At 36.3% G+C, this 21,491-nt stretch overlaps 1 long non-coding RNA gene across 1 annotated transcript in view; it reads right to left on the bottom strand.

Moving 5' to 3' along the window:
- LOC132655235 (uncharacterized) overlaps positions 1 to 9,400 on the bottom strand; it is a 39,092-nt gene extending 29,692 nt beyond the window's left edge. Inside the window, exons 1-2 of the long non-coding RNA XR_009592966.1 lie at positions 7,446 to 9,400; positions 4,811 to 4,943 (exon numbers count right to left, since the gene is read on the bottom strand). This is a non-coding gene — a long non-coding RNA (uncharacterized LOC132655235). The remainder of the gene's footprint in view (positions 1 to 4,810; positions 4,944 to 7,445) is intronic.
- Positions 9,401 to 21,491: the final 12,091 nt, after the last annotated feature.

Consider the following 21,491-nt stretch of genomic DNA (forward strand, 5'->3'; position numbering starts at 1 on the left):
AAAAACAAGGAAATCATGAAATTTGCAGGTAAATGGTGGGACCTGGAAATCCTGAGTGAGTTGTCCCAGAAGCAAAAAGACACACACGGTATATACTCACTCATATAGACATACAATGTAGGACAAACCCACCAAAATCTATGCATCTAAAGAAACCAATCAAGAGAGAGGACCCTAACTAAAATGTTCAATCCCCACCTGAAAGGCGAAGAGGATGGACATCAGAAGAAGAAAATAGGAAACAACCTAGAAACCTGCTACAGAGGGCTTCTGAAAGCCGGAAGAAGAAATCAGGCAACAAACTAGGAACCTACCACAGAGGGCCTCTGAAAGACTCTGCCCTGCAGACTATCAAAGCAGATGCTGAGCCTCATGGCCAACTCTCGGGCAGAGTGAATGGAATTTTATGTAAGAAGTGGGAAATAGTAAGAGCTGGAGAGGACAGGAACTTCACAAGGAGAGCAACAGAACAAGAAAATTTGAACATAGGGAACTTCTCAGAGACTCATACTCCAACCAAGGACTATTCATGGAGATAACCTAGAACTCCTGCACAGATGTAGCCCATGGCAGGTCAGTGTTCAAGTGGGTTACATAGTAATGGGAAGAGGGACTGCCTCTGACATAATCTGATTGGCCTGCTCTTTGATCACCTCCCCCTGAGGGGGGAGAAGCCCTACCACACCACGGAAGAGGACAATGCAGCCACTTTTGATGAGAACTGATAGACTAAGATCAGAAAGGAGAGGAGAACCTCCCCTATCAGTGGACCTGGGAAGGGGCATGCATGCAGAAATGGGAGGGAGGATGGGATCGGGAGGGGAGGAGGGAGAGGCTTATGGGGGGATACAAAATTAATTAAGTGTAATTAATAATAATAAAAAGAAAAAAAAGATTATCAAATCAGAGGCCTGTCTGATGGCTCAGCAGATAAAGGCACATGCTGAGTCAAACCCTGGACTTGCATGGTCGAAGGAGAAAGTCTACTCTTACATATTACCCCTCAAATAAACAATAAATCATTTTAAAAAAACCAAACTGATCACACTTATAGGCCACATAATAATCATTAGCACATAGGAAGAAATGGAAGGAAATAACTCTAACTAGTTTAACAGACCACAATGGAAATCAAAAACTGCAGGAACCTCAGAAACATACAATTACTTGAAGAGTGGTCAATACAGTTTTGAATGAACATTGATATGATTGAAGAAAACTTGGAGGGAGCTGGAGAGATGGCTCAGAGGTTAAGGACACTGGCTGTTCTTCCAAAGGTTCTGAGTTCAATTCCCAGCAACCACGTGGTGGCTCACAACCATCTGTAATTTTGGTGCCCTCTTCTGTCATACAGGTTTGCAAATGCAGGTAGAACATTATATAAATAATAAATAAATTCGAAGGAAAGAAAGAAAGAAGAAAGAAAGAAAGAAAGAAAGAAAGAAAGAAAGAAAGAAAGAAAGAAAAAGAAAACCTGGAGGAAATTAAAACATTCCCAACATGAATATGTATATATATATATATATATATATATATATATATATATTTGTGTGTATAACATATACATAAACACACACACACACACACACACAACTTTCCTCAACTTCCAAGACAGATATACTTAATGCAGTTCTATGGCGAAAATTTGCAGCTATGAGTGCTCTTGTTGAAAAATAGAAAGATAACAAATGAATAACCTGATATATTTTAGGACTTTAGACAAACAAAAACAACCTCCAAATGTAGTAAAATTAAGAAATAATAAAGATTAGGGCAGAAATAAATGAAATAGAAATCAAAATAGCGAATCAGTCAAAATATTTTGAAATCAAAATAGCGAATCAGTCAAAAATCAGTGGGTTCTTTCAAAAATAAAGAAAAAGAAAAAAGAAAAAGACTAACTTTTAGCCAAATTAAATTTCAAAATATTTTGAAATGAAAATAGCGAATCAGTCAAAAATCAGTGGGTTCTTTCAAAAATAAAGAAAAAGAAAAAAGAAAAAGACTAACTTTTAGCCAAATTAAACAAATAAGAAGAAGACCCAAATTAAAAAAAAAACATCAGTGATAACATAAGCTTTAAGATTAATAATCAGTAAGTGGGACCTCATGAAAATGAAAATCTTCTGTAAAGCAAAGGACACTGTCATCAGAAAAAAAACAACAGCCTGCACTCTGGGAAAAGATCTTGAAACCTCCATGTCACAGAGGGCCAATATCCAGAATATATAAAGAACTCAAAAAGTTAAACACCGACAAACCAAGTAATCAAATTTAAAAATGGGGTACAGAACTAAACAGAGAATTCTGAATAGAGGAATATCGAATGGCAAACAAACACAAAAAGAAATGTTCAACATCCTTAGTCATCAGGGAAATGCAAATCAAAATGACCCTGAGATTCCACTTCATACCTATCAGAATGGCTACTATCAAAAACTCAAGGGACAACACATGCTGCAGAAGATGTGGAGAAATGGGAACCCTCCTCCATTGCTGGTGGGAATGTAAAATTACACAACCACTTTGGACAGCATTCTGGTGCTTTCTCAGAAAATTAGGAATAGTGCTACCTCAAGATCCAGCTATACCACTCCTAGGCATATATTTGAAAGATGCTCAACCTTGCATCTAAGACATTTGCTCAACTATGTTCATAGCAACTTTATTCATAATAGCCAGAATCTGGAAACAACATAGATGTCCCTCAACTGAAGAATGGCTACAGAAGTTGTGGTACATTTACACAATGGAATACTACTCAGCAATTAAAAACAAGGAAATCAATAAATTTGCAGACAAATGGTTGGAAAAGATCATCCTGAGTGAGGTAACCCAGAAGCAGAAATACACACATGGTATATACTCACTTATAAGTGGATATTAGCTACATAATATAAGATAAACATACTAAAATCTATAGTATTAAAGAAGCTAAGCAACAAGGAGGACCTTAGGGACGAGGCTTAATCCTCATTCAGAAGGGCAAACAGGATAGACATCAGAAGTAGGAGAAGAAAGGGAAGAGGACAGGAGCCTTCCACAGGGACCATCTGAAAGGGTTTACCCTTCAGGTATTGAAGCAGATGCTGAGACTCATAGGTAAACTTGGTAGAGTGCAGGAAATCTTATGGAAGAAGGAGGAGACACAAAGACCTAGCTGGGACAGGAGCTCCAAGAGAAGACCAACAGAGCCAAAACAAACAAACAAACAAACCAAAACAACAACAAACAAACAAACAACAACAAAAAACTGGACCCAGGGGAACCTGTAGAGAGTGATAATCCCACTAAGGACTATGTATTTGGAGGACATAGACCTCCTGCTCAGCTGAAGACCATAGGCTGCTTAGTTTACAAGTTGGCTCCCTAGAAAGAGGATCCAAAGGATGTCTCCGACATAAACTCAGTAGCTGGCTCTTTTAGCTCCTCCCCCTGGAGGGTGCAGCCTTGCCTGGACACAGAGGAAGACAATGCAACCAGTCCTGATGGGACCTGATAGGCTAGGGGAGAAGAAGGAGGGTGGGTAGGGCTGGGAGGAGATGAGGGAGGAATGTATAGCTGGGATACAAAGTGAATAAATAATAATAAATAAATAGATGAAAAAATAAAAATCAGAGATAAAACATAGTTGCTACATAGTTGCTCCAATGAAATCCAAAGAAAAGGAAAACTAAGAAGAAACGAATAAAGTGCTAGATATATGTGATCTAATAAAATAAATAAAAAGAAACAAATTATGCATCTGTGATTAGAAGTGTGATAGAGGAATAACTAAGTTTCCCCACAAAGAATGGTCCAGAACCAAATGAATTAACTGTTGCATTTCACCAAACTTTAAAGGAAGAACTAATGCCAAAGGTTCTCAAGGTATCCCATAGCACAGGTGGAAAAAAACACTACCAAACCCATTCTATGAAACATTAACTTGATACCATACCTGACAATGTACACAACAACTGAAAAAAAGGAAGTAAGGATAGTTCCCTTGATGAATATTCATGCAAATATTTACCATCAAAATGAATAGTGTTAAATTAATGAAAACTTTAGAAAAGATCACACATTACAACACAATTAGTTTCACTCCAGGATACAAAGATTTTTGTTATTGTTGTTGTTTTAACATACAAATCAGTGATTCAGTGAACATTATGTTATGTGCCCTATAAATAGAGCTATGGGCAGAAATTACTAGTTTATCCTGAAACAAAAAAAAAAAAAAAAAAAAGAAGAGGAAAAGAAATTAGACAAATTTTAACAGACTCTCATAATAAAAGTCCTGAGAAAACTAGGAATGGAAGGAACATATTTCAACATACTAAAGGCTATTCTATGAAATGCCTGTAACTGACATAATACTAAGAAGACAGACCTGATACTATTGTTTCCAACATGAGACAAGGGTGCCTGCCCTCTCTACTCTTATTCAAAGTAGTGCTTGAAATATTAGTCATAACAATAAGACAAGTCAAAGAAATAAAATTCATAGAGTAAAAGGAAGAAGTCAAACTCCTCATGTGCTAATAACATGATCCTGTGTTTAAAAGATCCTATATATACTCCACCAAGAATCTCTCTCCCTCTCTCTCTCTCTCTCTCTCTCTCTCTCTCTCTCTCTCTCTCTCTCTCTCTCTCTCTTTCTCTGTTACTTAGACATGGACTCTCCATGTAGCCTCAGCTGTCCTGCTTTGTAGACCAGGCTGGCCTGAGATCCACCTACCTCTGCATGGCTCACTAGGAAACTCTTAATCTCTAAATACTGTAAACAAAATTGCAGGATAAAAATCACCATTAGAAAAATTAGTACCAGTGCTGGAGAGATGGTTTAATGGTTAAGACTGCTTGCTGCTCTTGTAGAAAACCAGAGTTCAGTTCTCATCCCTTATATCAGGTGCCGCGCTTCTGCTGTTAACCCCAATGGCTCTTCTAGCTTCCTAGAGCTAGAAGATGTATACAAATGTGTATAAATTTGTGTGTTACACATGTGGACATATAAACACCCACACATACATATCAGTAATAATATTTTTAAAAAATTAGTAACTGTTTAATGCAGCAATAATTAGTTTACCAAGAAAAATTAGGAGAGTCATTTCATTAGAATAGCTTTAAAAATACCTAGAAATAAAAAATATTGATGAGGTGAAAGACTTTTATAATAAAACTTTTTAAAGATTTTGAAAAAAGAGACTGAGAACACACTAGAAGGTAGAAGTCTTCCATGTTCCTAGAGTAATAGACTTAATACATTGAACAGGGCTATATTACTAAAATTGTCCTTCAGACTCAATGCAATATCTACTAAAATTACAGTGACATTCCTCTCATAACTAGAAAAAAAAAAAAACAATCTTAAAATCCAGATGGAAACACAGAAGATCCTCAAAAGCCAGAACAATCCTAAGCAGAAAGAACAATGCGGGAGATGCCACAATAAGTGATTTCTTAGTTTACTACAAGGCAACAGTAACAAATACAGCAGGGTAAGGTGACAAAAAAAGACACAATGGCTAACAGAAGAGAGGAAGACAAGGAATAATTCCACTGTTGTTGAACTTGATCATAGTCATGTTCAACAACAATGGCAAAAATATACGCTGTCTAAAAAAAATAAAAATAAAAAATATGCTGTTTATATGCTGTCAGAGCAAAAATCAATTCTAAATGGCTCAAAGTCCTTAATATAAAACCTGAAGACTACTAAAAGAGAACAAGAAAAAAATTCAAGACACAAGTATAAGGAAAAAGCTTCTAAAAAGTCAGTCCAATTAATCAGAAAATAACCCCAAGAATCAAAAAGTGGAATTATCAGAAAATACAAATTTCCTTAACCTTAAAGGTTGGTAATGTAAAAAGAAGACCTTTAGAATGTGAAAAAAAAATCTTTCTTGTTGTACTTCAAACAGAGAATTAATATGTGTAATAATAATAAAAAACAAACAAATAAAAAACCATAGGGCAGGGGAGATGGCTCAGTGGTTGAGCACTGGATGCTCTTCCAGAAGTTCTGAGTCCAATTGCCAGCAACCACATAGTGCTTCACTACCATCTATAATGAGATCTGGTATCCTCCTCTGGTGTATATGTAATGAATAAATAAATCTTAAAAAAAAAACATAAACACTAACAACAAAAATCATGAATCTTCAAACATAATTAGACTAAATAATTGAGCAGACAATTAAAAAATGCCCACAAATAGTCAATATTTTAAAATATTGTTCAGCATCAAGGAAATGCAAAAAAAATACTTTTATTCTTTTTCATCATGGTCTGATTGACTACTATTAAGCAAGTAAAAGCCACAAATAACAGTGAGCATGTGTTTATGAGAACATTATTCCCTGCTGTGGGGAGTGTTAACTAATATAACCACTAGTAAAGTCAATGTAGAGGCGCCTCAAAATACAAAAACAGAAATGAAGAATGAATAAAACTCAACAGAGACCTAGTGATCTGGTATATTAAAAACTGTAGCAACACACACACATATATATATATAGAGAGAGAGAGATTAAATTTTCAGAGAAGGCATAGTTTAATATGTAAAGCCTGAAAATTTCCTAAATATAATAAAATCATTCATCTGCACATTTAAGATTAATGAATGCCACTTGAATTAGTTCAAATACATGCACATGTAATACATCAAAATGTTGAAAGTCAAGAACTGACAGAATCTTGAAAGCACCAAGAAAAATGTGGTTGATTACACGCAACTCTCCATGATACTGATGCTGGGACAGAAGAACTGAGCCTAGTAGGACGGCGAGTCCAAAGATCTGTATCAAATGAGATTTGATCCCAGAATCCTACAGCCTGACAAAACTGCTCCTTAAATCCTGAAGATAAATTGAGACATTCCAAGATGGACACACCTTCAGAATGCTTCACTAGCTCATCATCTTGAAAGGAATCCTTTGAGTCAAAAACAAGAGACACTAGCATGTATTCAGCCACCTTAGAAAACATCCACATAATCAAATAACAAACAAAGAGGATTTTAAAATCACTGTTAAATGTAACAGTACGGGTAAAAACAAGAGAAAATTACCAATCCACCCTGCTCTCTCAAGTCACAGCAGGGCTAAACACATACTCTCCCACAGGGGAGTGACAAGGTTGAAGGGGGTGGGGGAATGGGAGGATAGGGTGTGGGGGTGGGGCTGGGAGGAGAGGAGGAAGGGGACTAAGATTGGTATGTAAAGTGATTAAATAAATAAATAAGTGGAAGAGAACAAGAGAAAAGATCAAGTTAGTAACTACAACACTTTTTCCTCTTTTATTAAAAGACAATTACATAAAACAATATTTAAAAAAAACATTGATATCCGTCAAAGCATAGTCCAAGAATAGCGTCATGGCAAGGGAATTCTCAGTCCTTGTGAGAGAAAAAGAAACGAGTCTGGTGACTCCAGTTTCTTCAAAAACACATAACTGACCTTGGAATGTGTTTTTTTGCCCCTCCTAGGTGTAGTGGATAGGACTGAGTTCACTTTCTTCATCACAGCTGGCTACTGGTATTTTATTTCATTCCTCTATGGAAAACAAGTTTCTTGCCATAAGCAGCTTGTCCTTGTGATTGCACACTTTACACAGGTGACTCTTCTTAACCCTCAGAGCATAACTTGACTGACGCTCTGAATGAAGTTTGGCTATTGCATGAGACTTCAGTCCACCTCAGTTTTGGGCTCTGCTCTCCCAGGTTCACATTGCCAAGTAGAGGGCTAAACAGATGAACACAGAGTATATAAAAACATTATACTGTTAGGGGGTACAGGCATATAGCACCTCTTAAAAACATGCTATCAGTTTTAATCAATAAATAATCTAATCCAGTATATTTTCAGTAACCGTGCAAATTGTGATTATTAGAATAATCTTACAGAAAGTAACATAAAGGCATACAGTAGAATAAACAACAGAGTACTGAGAAAACAGATATAAAAATACGATAGATATAAAAATGTGACAGCTTGAGAAATGGCTGAGCAGTTAAAAACTCCTAAAGCTCTTGCATAGGATCTAAGCTTGGTTCTCAACAATAATGCTGTGCAGCTCAGAACTGCCTGTAACTCCAACCCCAGAGGATCCAATGCCCTTCTGGATTTTACAGGCAGACACACATGTGTCACACATGAAAACACACCCACACGCAGAAAAAACAACCCACATGTTAAAAAAAAAAATGACAAGGTAAATCCTTTTCTTAAATGTGACAATTTGACCACATCAATATTTGAACATAAAAACATTGAAGAAAAACAAAGAACTTTATTATCCTGGCGCTGATACTAGTCACTCAAAGCTTTTCATGTTACTGTAAAAATGCATTCACTCTAACTGAATATGCTAAGACTCTATTTTAAACCTTTGTTGTCTTTTTTACATTCTAAGTATAATGTGGAGAACTTATTTAAACATGTAAACTCTTTTACATGATATATAGTAGAACATGTTCACACATGTGCTAAATTATGTTAAATATATTAGATTTACTCTGTGTGTGTGTGTGTGTGTGTGTGTATGTGTGTGTAAGTGTATGTGTATGTGTATAATAATATGTGTGTGGGTATCTGTGTCATGGTGCTTGAGAAGAAGCCAGAGGACAACTTGTGTGAGTTAGTTCTCTCCTTCCACCCTTCATGTTTGAGACATGAACTTGAGTTATCAGATGTGGCAAAAGCACCCATATGTGCTGAGGCATCTCATTGCACCACCAGAGCAGTTTAAAATAATTTCCTATTCTTCGGTCAAGAAGTAAAAGCTAAAATTAAATGTAGAAATCTGGAGAAGTTTCTGTAACACAAAACACAGTTCTTATCATTTCTGCATGATTGCATTTATTCACCTGAAAAGAGTTTAAAGAATTATTTAAACAAATGCGTTAATAAGCAAAGATGATATAATTTCAAAGTCCCATTGAAATGACTGGCTTGTGGCATGTGGAAATTATTTGTATAGTTCCTTTTTCAGTACTCCCATCATATGGGAATTTGTGTGATGTTTGTTTTCATTAAAGGGAACAAAAATGAAAAAGCCTTCTTAGAATCTGCTATGATTGCTTTGAAAACAAACAAACAGAAAATCATTTCTTAATATTTTTTCTGTGGCTTTGTGGTAATAGCACTCCTTTACTCCCCAACCCCCTATCTATTTTCAAGGTCGATCTAATGGCTTTTGGGAAAAGTTCTAATTTATATCTTCTTTTTGAGAGACATTTTCTTCTCTCTATTTCCTTATCTTATTCTCTGATGTCTCATTTTAGTCTTTTCATGTTGAGGAATTAAAATTTTATGTGATGAACATTTCTCTGATATTTTTCTACTTTAAACAGGTCGTGTCTAATGATCTGATTCCCCAAATGATATATCCTTACTGCAATTCCAGCTCTGTGGGAAACTACACCGTATACAGAAAGCCTTAGGCAAAAATTATAAATTGTCTTACCTACACAACTGTGAAGGAGGAATGTCTTTGTGATCAAAAAATAAAAAATAAAAACTTTGAATGAAGTACTTTTTTTATGAAAGCACTTTGAATAAAAGAATTAAAAGGTAAATAAATGACATAATTAATTATGATGTTTTGAACATATGACATATATTAATGTGTTCATTCCTTCATAATTTAAATGATTATTCTTGAACTATCAGTGTCCAAAGTACTTATCTTAATTTCTTACAGAATGTTAATTGAACACTGACTGTGTGTCAAGCACTATCTCAGGAATTCCAATGTTGTCATTTTATTTAAGACATGTAACAACTAAGTAAGTAGTTACTGTTATTGCTATATAGTAATGTTTATAATTTAGTAATGTAGAAGGGTATGAGAGTAACAAACTTTAACTAACCTCTTCCAGGATTTGAAGTCAAGTATTTGATGATATGGCAGCCATTTTAGCTTCTGAAACTCACATCAGTAACAAAAAGTTCCAAATGAAATAATTTCAAATAATGTAAGGATTGTCAACGATTTTTCTTATATATAAGGATTTTTTAAATGGGTAATATATGTAACAAATATATAAACATTTTCTTGTAACTGTGTACCTGGGGTTCTTCCTATGATTAAAATTCTATTTATTATAAAACATTTAACTTTTACATGAAATTTGAAAATAAACCTTACCAACCATATTCTTGAAAATATCTATTAAAACTAGTACCCAAATCTGTGTTTCTAAAAGAACTCTCTCAATTAAGCAAATATCAAATTCAAAACATCAGAATCTTTTTTTTTTTTTAAATGCAGTTTATTCAGGAACCTTGAACAATCCTCGGACCCTGGGGAAAGCCAGCCCACAGCTTAAATAGCCTCTAGGTAGCCAACCCCAGCGTGCCACGTGGGCAATGTAGATAGGTCCACATACATGGAAGCAAGCCAGATCCTCAGCCTTAGCCAAATGTGGAATTGTTTCTGACAGAGAGCACTCACCATCGGGAAGGTGGAAGGCGGAAACCAGCTCCATCTTTAAGGCATAGCATTCCGCAGCTCTCTACAGTTCCCCCTTTTTGTTTTAGATGCATCAGGCAAGAGTAGAGGTCTGATCTCTGATATTAGAAATAAATTGGGACTTTGTACTGATGTTCATTTAGGTGTCATCCACCCAAAGAGCATCAGACCCGTCTGATACCTTTTTCTCAGAGGCGGGACCTGGGGCATCAACCTGCATGCAATCAGACATGCTCTTCTCTGGTTTGAAAGCGGCTGACCCTGAGTGCAGTGCTTAGCCTCGCATCCTGAGCGTAACATTTTGGCTTTTTATGGTAGCCAACCATGCTTGGGGAGAATGTCCTGCTTCAATGGCTGTAAAGGCCTGAATGATCATGGCTGCATTACCCTGTTGTGAGACTCTAATCTTGCATATATACCACAGGCAAACCAAGGAGACCAACACCAGAAGGCCTGCTAATGCTCCCATGCCCGCCCATTCCTTCAGATGATTCATGGCTGCAGCAATCCATGATGATAATCCTGTGGCTAGTCCTGCGTCCACTCTGGTAGAATTTACAGTGACAATGGCCACTCTCAGCTGCTCCATCGTAGTATCGAATTCTCCAGTTCAATTACCTAAAATATAGCTCGACAATTAAAACATCAGAATCTTAATGTCACAACAGTCTTTCAAAACTCACAGAAAAAAATTTAATAATGCTGACATTCACATTTCTGTGAAAAAATTAAAATTATACTTTCAGTCTGATACATAATTGTCGTGGAATCAGTCTTTTCTGTTTAAAACATTATGTATAGAAACATATATACTTATCCTTGAGGTTGCTTTTTAAAAAGTAATGGTAGGCCATGGCCTTGAGGAAAAACAAATAATATTGTTCTGCTAAAAGAACATAGCGATAAAATTTCTCTTGATGGCATTTTCCTAGACCCATAAATCAGGACCTAACTCAGTCATTATCAGAGAAGCTTTTTCTTGCAGCAGAGGGAGACTAACACAGAGACCCACAAATGGACATGTGTGGGGAGTGAGAGACCTCGGCACACTCAGTTCCAGATGCCATGTATTCATTAAATCCCTTCTCTCAGGGCTATGCAGAAAAAAAGGCAGGAAGATTCGAAGAGTCAGAGGGCAGGAAGGACACTAAAGAAGCAGTGTCTTCATAGATGACCTCACAGACTGTGGCAGCATGCAAGAGTCCCAGTGCTGAGAGAGAAGTTGACAAGATCTCCCATCCCTAACCAAGGAGCAATCCCCAATTGACAGCCACACACAAAGGAAAAATCAGTGTTCCCCATTGTGCTCTCACTTCATTTATTAACCACACTTACGGGTAGGCTCACGCACAGCAGTGTATGGGCAACACAAAACTAACTCCGTGTTTGTTTTGTAGACTTTTTGTCTCATATTGCATTGGGCATTTTTCATCTTGGTGGACAATTGGTTGTCTTTGTCTATTATGGTTTCTGATTTTGTGTTTTCATGGAATTTAATTTTGTGTGTGTGTGTGTGTGTTTCTTTCTTGTGATTTTTCTTTCTTTTTTCTTTTAAAATATGTTTCATTTGCCTGTTGTTGTTTTTTTTTTCTAAAGAGAGAGCGAGAGAGAAAGCAGGTATTGGGTGGATACGGTGGAACTAGGAAGAGCAGGAGGACTCAAACAAATAAGTTGAAATTCTATTCATCCTAGTTATCCATACTTTGATATTATGGACTTTTTAGTGTCAGGAATTACTCTGTGTTGTAAAATAGTACCTCAGTTATTTTCAAGGTGAAGTATCTAATGTTATCTTCCTGTTCTATATGAGTTAATTAAGAGAATTCAGTTTGCCCAAAACTATATTCTGATATATGGCAGACAAAAATATACTATGAATTTAAAACCTGTGCCTGTGATCACTCCCTGTTAACTTAGGCTTTTAATTGAACATCTTTTGTGTCCCATCTCTCTCTTTATCTATACCTTGCATACTCTCTCACTTTTTCTCTTAATGATAAATGTCTTAATAGCAATTGCTAATGAAATATAGTAAAATTTCAGCATTTTTATTTTAGCTTTTAAATCTTACAAAGCCCACAGATTCAAGTCTGGTCTGTTTCTAAAGTTTTTGAGGTCATAAAATAAATACCTGTTCAAACCATGCCAGTAAGGTCAATATGAAAATCATTTCATTAATCTATGGAATTATCTTTGAGGATTATTAACATTGGGAGTGTTGGTTTTTCATCTTCCTATCAAATCTGACTGTTATACCTGGGATCTGAAGGGCCTTAAAGTATGGGGTGGATAACAACCTAACGCTGTAGACAACTTTATTTCTGTTTCAGCGTACTTTTACACACAAATGTAACAAAGAAAGCAATGTTACAATGGAGGTTGTCTGGTCAGAAAAACATAATTAGAAAAACATGTCAATAAATGCCAGTGAAAACATGTTAAATATTAATAAAGCAGCTTTTTCCCAGACCTTTCTCAAGACAGATTCATTTAAACATGATTGCAGAACACATGCTACCAATTACATCTGGGAAAGCATGAGAGCAAGACAAAAGGCCATACTCAGAGTCAGGATACACTGAAGACAGCATTCCACACACCCTTTCACCAGATTGAGTCCTGTAGCTATGTTCTGACAAGAATAAACATGCCTTATAAATACAATGCAAATATTTGATGCAGGAGGCATGAAATCACATCTGAGAACAACCCAGAGAATAAAAAGCACCAGAGGCAAAAGGCCCTTGGCCTTTTTTCCTGGAGCCTCTCTCCCAGTTCTCCAAGGCGTTGCTCACCATGTATCCTGAGACCATGTCCTCCTACTGGAGGCATTAGATAGTGATAGTACTCTATCGATGATGATATTATAACCTGCTTTGACTTATCTAGTAAAATGCACTCTTAAAATCAACGGAAATATTACGTACACTTCAGCAGCTTTCTTTGTACAACTCTTAAAGGACGTCAAGTTAATAGTAGAAAAATAGTATTTATTTACAAACAGCATTGAATACTTTTAACTTAAGGTAACTATGTAAGGTGATGGATGTGTTCACTTGTCTGGCACAGTCATCTTAACAAGGTGTACAAATACAGTGCTCCCATATTGTACGCCATTAATGTAATCAGTGTTTGTCAACCATACTTTAAGAGAGTTTGAGGGATGAAACATTGAACACCTTCTTGCATGTGTTAAACTATGCTGTGTGTAGGTATACATGTCATCTTGTATAAATGTTCTTCCATTTTAGATTCCTTGTAGACTCCAGTAGATATCACAGACACACCAAATAAAACCATCGAGCCTGATTTGAAGATGCAAAACACAAAATAATGTTTTCAGCTATTAGGGGTTGAAATTGGACCAGTGAAATATTAACAAAGAATACCTAAACAGAGAGAAGGTCATTGACAAACCGGTGACTATGAAGCTATGATCTAGCAATGCTATTATATTTCATGACTACCAGTCACTTTTCATCCTCATTATCAATAGTTTTGAGTTACACAAGAAGCTTTAAATTATTATATCCTATTTTTAATGTATATAAAAGGGCATTCATTGAGTACCATGATGGCTGATGATTAATAACTTTAAGAAAATAATTCCCATGTATTGGCTTCTCATATTGCAGAGAAGATAGACTGCCTACTGCTATGAGTTCTTCCTAAATTTGATATAAGGATGAGAAAAACAATCCCATATGGGCAAGAGGTTTTTCTTTGTCCACTTCCCCACATCCACAACTGAAGGTAGTTGTGGAATTAATGTTACTTCCATAGCAGGGGAAGCACTATATAAATGAAGAATGTATTTGTCTGCTTGGGACTATGTTTTCAGTATAGTTTAGAATAATTGTAGGTTGTAATTTGTGACATTAATATTTTTGTCCCTGTCAGCATGCATATTTGTAGGATTAAAACTTGAAGACATTCTGGCTGTATTTTCCTGACTTAGATTTATTAAGAAATAAGTTGGTAATGCAATCTTTGCACATACCCTTAATAGGATTAAAATATATGTTAGGTCTTTCAGGATTTAAGAGGAAGCATAGTCAAATGATAACAAGGCCTTTATTTGTAAATAAACATATTTTCACATAGTCTAGATGTGCAAAATAATAAAGCTTAATAATATATTAAAACATATTTCGCATAGTCTAGATGTGCAAAAAAATAAAACTTAATTTTTATCTGAAAAATAGAATATTAATCAATATATTTCAGTGCTGTAGAATAAGTGGTACATGTTTTAAATACAGAACTAAAAGCAAAAATTCACACTTGCTGTAAGCGAAGCACTTTTAAAAATACATTTTCATTGGATTATGCCTCGGTCATGCTGCTGTTAATAAAGGCTTGGGTCATCATTTTCACGTCAAATGGTTTTTATCAGAGCCAAGTATTTAAAGGAATGGAACCAACCTATTTTCTGTAATACAACAGCTCCCCCATCTTACAGACTAAAGAATATAAACTGAAATTTTACTTTTGGTAAATAATATTAATAGTGCCTACATGAGACTTTAGTTTATTTTCTTTGGGAATAAAACGGGGAAAAAACATATCAGATGCATGCATTCTCAAAATAGTCATTTCTTGTTCATGATATCATAAGAATATGTGAATTGCTATAGAGCACTAAAACTCATCTCTGGGACTGAGAGGTTGGAATTCATTTTTGACAAGGAATTGTGGACACGTGAGGATGTTTTTGAACATGTTCTGGAATCAGCTAATGTGCTGTAAAGCCAGATGTTTCTACTTTTATTCTCTTTCAAAAGGAGGAGCAGTCCTGTTAGGCCACAGAGGAGGGCTTTGCAGCCAGTCCTGAAGATACCTGATAAAACAGGATCAGATGAATGGGGAGGAGGTCCCCCCTATCAGTGGACTTGGAAAGGGGCACGGTGGAGATGAGGGAGGGAGGGAGGGACTGGGAGGGAATGAGGGATCGGGACATGGCTGGGATACAGAGTTAATAAAATGTAACTGATAAAAAAAAAGTTGTTTATATTTTGATCACATAAGAACAAGACCTGATTTTCATTATAGAATTAGATTCAATAAATATTTAAGCAAACATTTGGTCTCTCTTCAGGCTTGCCCAGCAACTGGTAAGTACAAAACAGCATCACTCATTTCTCCATTCCCTGGAGGTAGAAATGACTCAACTAACAGCAGTCCTAGAAGCTGATGATTAAGGACAGCCAAGCTTTCTTTTAAAAGCCTGAAAAATCAAACTTGAGTATACAGAGTATATTTTACATCATCAGAAAACAACTTATAAGTAAAAATTCCTCAGTGTTGAAAGTTCCATCAGACCTATCAGACCTAAATAGTGCGGTCTTTCTATACCTTTTTCAGCATAAAGAAAACATAAAATATATAAGAATAAGACAAAATTCCTGCCACATATCACGTTATAATAAGAAATATATTACAAGAACATAAGGGCATCTTATATTTTATACTATAATTATTTAACTGTAGAAATTAAGAAATTTCCTTTTTTACTACATGATTTTCCTTTTATTGAAAATAAATTTGTTTCATGTCATGTAATATTCTGATTATACTTTCTCCTTCCTCTCTTCCTCCCATTTCCTCTCCTCTTTCTTTCTCATCCATATCTACCCCCTCTGTCTCTCATTAGAAAATTAATAGACTTTTAGAAGATAATAATTAGAAATTAAAATAAGATATAAGATTTTTTTTATAAAATCAGTAAGTTTGAATAAGGCAAACAAACAGAAAGTAAAGAGCCCAAGAAAAGGCACATGAAACAAGTTTAGATGAAGAAATCCACATGTTCACATACATAGAAATTCCAGAACAACAATAACTTAGAACCCATAATACTTACATGAACAGGACTTTTAATCTAGCAAAATGGCTGCTCTGCCAAGGGATCACATCCAAAGATCTAGGTCTATGTGATCCAGCCAGCAAGCAGACAAGCCCTCACTCTGGCCAAAATACACACCTTTAATCTTCTTGGCTGGAATATAGACATGACACACCTTTAATCTGGCTGGCTGGAATTTAGAGTTTATCTTTAATCTCAAACAATGACTTCTAATAGAGGGGTATACAAAGTGACAAATCAGAGAAAGAGTTGACAGAATGAGTCAGAGATGGGATAACCCAACTCTCAGGAGAAAAGACAGGAAGGAGAACAGCACAGAGAGAGTTCAAGGACTTCATTGAGTAGGAGGAAGAGAATACAGTATAGGAACACAGTAGAGTTCCTACAGTCAGTACAGGAGAGTAGAGTTGCAGGGTTGACTTACAAATCTTCATTTTCTTGGTGTCCTCTATCTGCTCTGGCATGTACAGTCTTTTTCCTCCTCTTCTACAGGATACCCTGAGTGCTTAGGGCTTTGAAGGAGACATCCCCATTAGTCTTTAGTGTTCCAATGTCTGTCTCTCATTTCCTGCACAATGTCTGGTTGTGGGTTTCTCTATTTGTTCCCATGTGCTACAGGAAGAAGCTTCTCTGATGATGGCTGAGCAAGGTACTTATCTATAAGTATAGCAGAGTGTCAATAGGGGTCATTTTATTGCTAGTTTTATATTTGTTAGAACTGTAGTATTTGGTTTTACCCTAGGTCTTTCAGTTATCTAGTCTCAGATTCTTGGTCACCAAGATGTTGCAAAAGGGTTCTATCTTGTAAAGTGGGCCTTAAGTAAAATCACAAATTGATTGGTTACCTAGATAAGCTTTATGCCCAAATTGCACTAGCAGGCTACCATTGTAGATCAAAGGGTTTGTGCACGGAATGATGTTTACATTTCTCTTTTGGTGGCATGCAGACTACCTTCCTGTAACAAAGACACCAGTGCATGGAGGTAAAAGGTCTATATATAGGCACCAACTCAACTTTTCTACATCCAAGGAGTTCTGTTGATGTTGCCTTCATCAACGGGTCCTTGACATCAGTTTGTACAGAAAAACTCATAGCCTTGGCAACAACCTATGTTGTTTTGGAGGATCCATGAGACCCCCTTTGGCCAACAACTAAATTAGATGTAACCCAATTTAGTACTAGAAGCTTCATTTGACGACAAGATATGTCTAGTTGGGGTTCTGCCTCCCCTAGGTTTTGTGATTTCATTAATATCCTCTTCTTCTATGTATATACTATACAAAGCTTCTACTATATTAGGATTTTATACTACCCCTCAAATGGCCTTTGGGTTTAGCTGTCTCTGTATGTAGATTTTCATGACTCTGCCCCTTTCCTTCCCCTCCCATTCCAGCTGTACCCCCCAATAATCCACAACTCTCTGTTCTATTTTCTTTTCCTATGAACATCTATGTGTCCTCCTAATTCCCTCACTATATAACTAATATCTGCGGTTCTATGGAATGTAACTTGATTATCATTAATTTAGCAGATAATATGCCTATATAAGCAAATACATAACATATTTGTCTTTCAGGATCAGGATTACCTCTCTAAGAATAATTTTTTATCATTCTATCCATTTACATATCAGTTTCATGATTTCATTCTTTTAAATTTCTCAGTAGTATTCCATTTTGTGTAAATGAACTACTTTTTCTTTATCCATTCATCTGTTGAGGGACATCTCGGTTGTTTAGAGTTTTTTTTTCAGTTATGAATAAGCAGCAATAAACAAGGTTGAGCTAATGTCATTACAGTAAGATGAAGCATTCTTTGGGTGTGTGCATAAGAGTGATATATCTAGAACTTGAGGCAAATCATTGCTCATCTTCCTAAGGAACCTCCACCCTGATTTCCATAATGGCTGTACAATTTTTCAGTACAACAATCAATGAAAAGTTTTCCTCTCACTAGATATATTTGACATAATTAAATATAATTTCTATTACTGATCTTAGCCATTCTTATGACTATCAGAGAAATTTAAAGTAGTTTTGATGTACACTTCTCTGATGACTAAGATGTTAAACATTTAAGTGTTTCTCAGCCATTTATACTGTAATTCTTTTACCTAGTAAAAATAAGAATTTCAAATCACTTAAAATTATTTATCTTATTTTACTTTACCTATAAATAATGTACATAGTTATGAGACCTAGTGTGAAAAATTATAACATATATGCAATATATTGAAATAAATTAAAAGCAATTAATATTTTTATCTCCTTTACTGCTCTAGCATAGCTTCAGTGTCAGGTTACAACACTTATGTCTGGTCACTCCCAGCAGCCTTTAAAGAGAGCTACAGGCAAACCAGTATCTCTAGCCTCCACAGTTACTGAACTAATGTGCATATAGATACACATTATAATGTGCATATAGATACACAGATTCATGCACACACATACACACACACACACACACGCACACACACACACACACACACACAGGTGGGGGTTAGGTAGGGAGAATGAAAAAAGAAGATTGAAAAATAAAAGTAAATCCTTTAAAAAAAACATGCCTATCTCATTGAATATTTATTGTTTCTTTGTATTGGGAACTCTTCAAATTCCATTCCATTTAGTAAAATATAAAATAGTAACATACAACGCTAAAGCTTACTCTTCCTACTTGACTGCATTTTGGTAGAAGCTGTTCAGGTTCCTATATAACACTGTTTCCTAGCCTCTAGTGAGCACGATTCTCTCCTCTAATGCCAGAAATATTTTAGCTTTTACATGAGAGAGAACATATTCACCCATCTGTGCCTGCCTTATACCACTTTCCCTAAGCCCTTTAGATCACTTACATTTTCAATGTCAGCCACAGACATGGCTCCATTTACAGAACTAACCAACCCTTTCCCCCTATCCTGTCCCTGCCATACAAATCCCACAATTACCACAACATGCCAAGAGAGATTTTGACAGGGTGTATTCTGGGTCAACATTGTGGAGTGTTTTGACAAGAACAAAAAAATCATATGAGGACTCTTCTGTATCCTGAAGTCACTGGCAAGCTAGAATCAGTTTGTTGGATGGCTGACTTCAACTGTGCTCAGCGATCTCATATGACAATGCAAAGTCAGCTTGCGTTGAGTCATTTCAACTACAGATGTCATCAGTTATCTAGGGTTACTGGTAAGATTATATATAAAAGTTATGCCTTTTGCTTTCCCAAATATTCCTGCCAACTTGATTACTAAACATTTGTTAACAATAAATAAGTTTTCAAGTTCAAACCATGAATTATCTTTTAGCATTGCTAGCTCCTGTGTGTGTGTGTGTGTGTGTGTGTGTGTGTGTGTGATTTTATTTTGTGTCTGTTACCACGTTTCTTTGTAGTTTCTCTGCCTCTAGGTACTCTTCTGCTCTTCTGTACATTCTTTCTCTGTATCACCAGAAAAGGAGAACTGTAAAGTTCCAGGAACTGTGAATGAAATACTCAAGAGTCAATCTGAGGATCTGATTAGCCAATAGATCTAACTCTATCAATTCTGACATCCACTTATTTTTTCTTCTCATTATCATACATTTTCATTTCATGCTTAAACAACAATAAATGTTTTGTGGAGTCTTTTTAAAATTGATACTAAGTCATTTCTTTATTTTCAACACTAACTCAAAAAATAATTCTCAACTGCCATGAGATTCCCTGCTTTCTGCCCAAAGTTTAGTAATGACTCAGCATCTGCTTAGATACCCTGCTGGGTACAGTCTTTCAGAGGTAGGCTCCATTCCTGTTTCCTGTCTTCTTCCACTTCCAATATCTATCCTGTTTGCCTTTCTGAATGAGGATTTATCCTCTTCCCTAGGGTCTTCCTTGCTGTTTAGCTTCTTTAGGACTATAGATTTTAGTATATTATATTATATGTCTAATACCTACTTATAAGTGAGTACATACAATGCTTGTCTTTCTGTTTCTGGGATACCCTACTCGGGATGAACTTTTCTAGTTCCATCTATTTGCCTGCAAACTTCATGATTTCCTTGTTTTTAATTGCTGAGTAGTATTCCATTATGGGAATGTAACACAATTTCTGTATCCATTACTTGGTTGAGAGACATCTAGGTGGTTTCCAGATTCTGGCTATTGTAAATAAAGTTGCTATGAACATAGTTGAGCAAATGTTTTTTGTTGTATGGTTGAGCATCTTTTGGATATATGCCCAGGATTGGTATAGCTGGATCTTTTTATTTTATTAATTACACTTTATTCATTTTGTATCCTCCCATAAGCTCCTCCCTCCTCCCCTCCCAATCCCACCCTTCTTCCCCTTTCTGCATGCATGCCCCTCCTCAAGTCCACTGATAGGGGAGGTCTTCCTCTCCTTCTTTCTGATCTTAGACAATCAGATCTCATCAGAAGTGGCTGCATTGCCATCTTCTGTGGCCTGGTAAGGCTGCTCCCCCCTCAAGGGAGGTGATCAAAGGGCAGGCCAATCACACTACTCCTAATTGTCTGAGAAAAAGCCAAATAGATTTCCAGAGTGGTTGTACAAGTTTACATTTCCACAAGCAATGGAAGAGGGTTCCCATTTCTCCACATCCTCTCCAACATTTGTTGTCATTTGAGTTTTTGATCTTAGCCATTCTAATGGGTGAAAGGTAGAATCTCAGGGTCATTTTGATTTGCATTTCTCTATTGACTAAGGATGTTGAACATCTTTCTAAGTGTTTCTCTGCCATTTGATATTCCTCTGTTGAGAATGCTCTATTTAGCTCTGTACCCCCTTCTTTTAATTGGATTACTTGATTTGTTGGTATTTAACTTTTTGAGTTCGTTACATATTTTGGATATTAGCCCAAGTGCATGGAGTCTTATAAAAAAAGAGTGAAATAGAAAAACCTGGAGGTGACCGGAGCTCCACAAGGAGACCAACAGAGCCAAGAAATCTGGGTCCAGAATCGATGAATCAACCAAGGACAGTGCATGGAGAGGACCTAGACCCCTGCTCAGATTTAGCCTATGGGCAGCTCAGTCTCCATGGGGGTATCCTAGTAAGGGGAGCAGTGGCAGTCTGTGTTATGAACTTAGTTGCCTGCTCTTCGATTACACCCCTCCCCCCCGTGAGGTGGCCTAACTAGGCCACAGAGAAAGATGATCCATATAGTCCTGATG

This window comes from Meriones unguiculatus, chromosome 7 (genome assembly GCF_030254825.1).
Source record: "Meriones unguiculatus strain TT.TT164.6M chromosome 7, Bangor_MerUng_6.1, whole genome shotgun sequence".
Classification (NCBI taxonomy): domain Eukaryota; kingdom Metazoa; phylum Chordata; class Mammalia; order Rodentia; family Muridae; genus Meriones; species Meriones unguiculatus.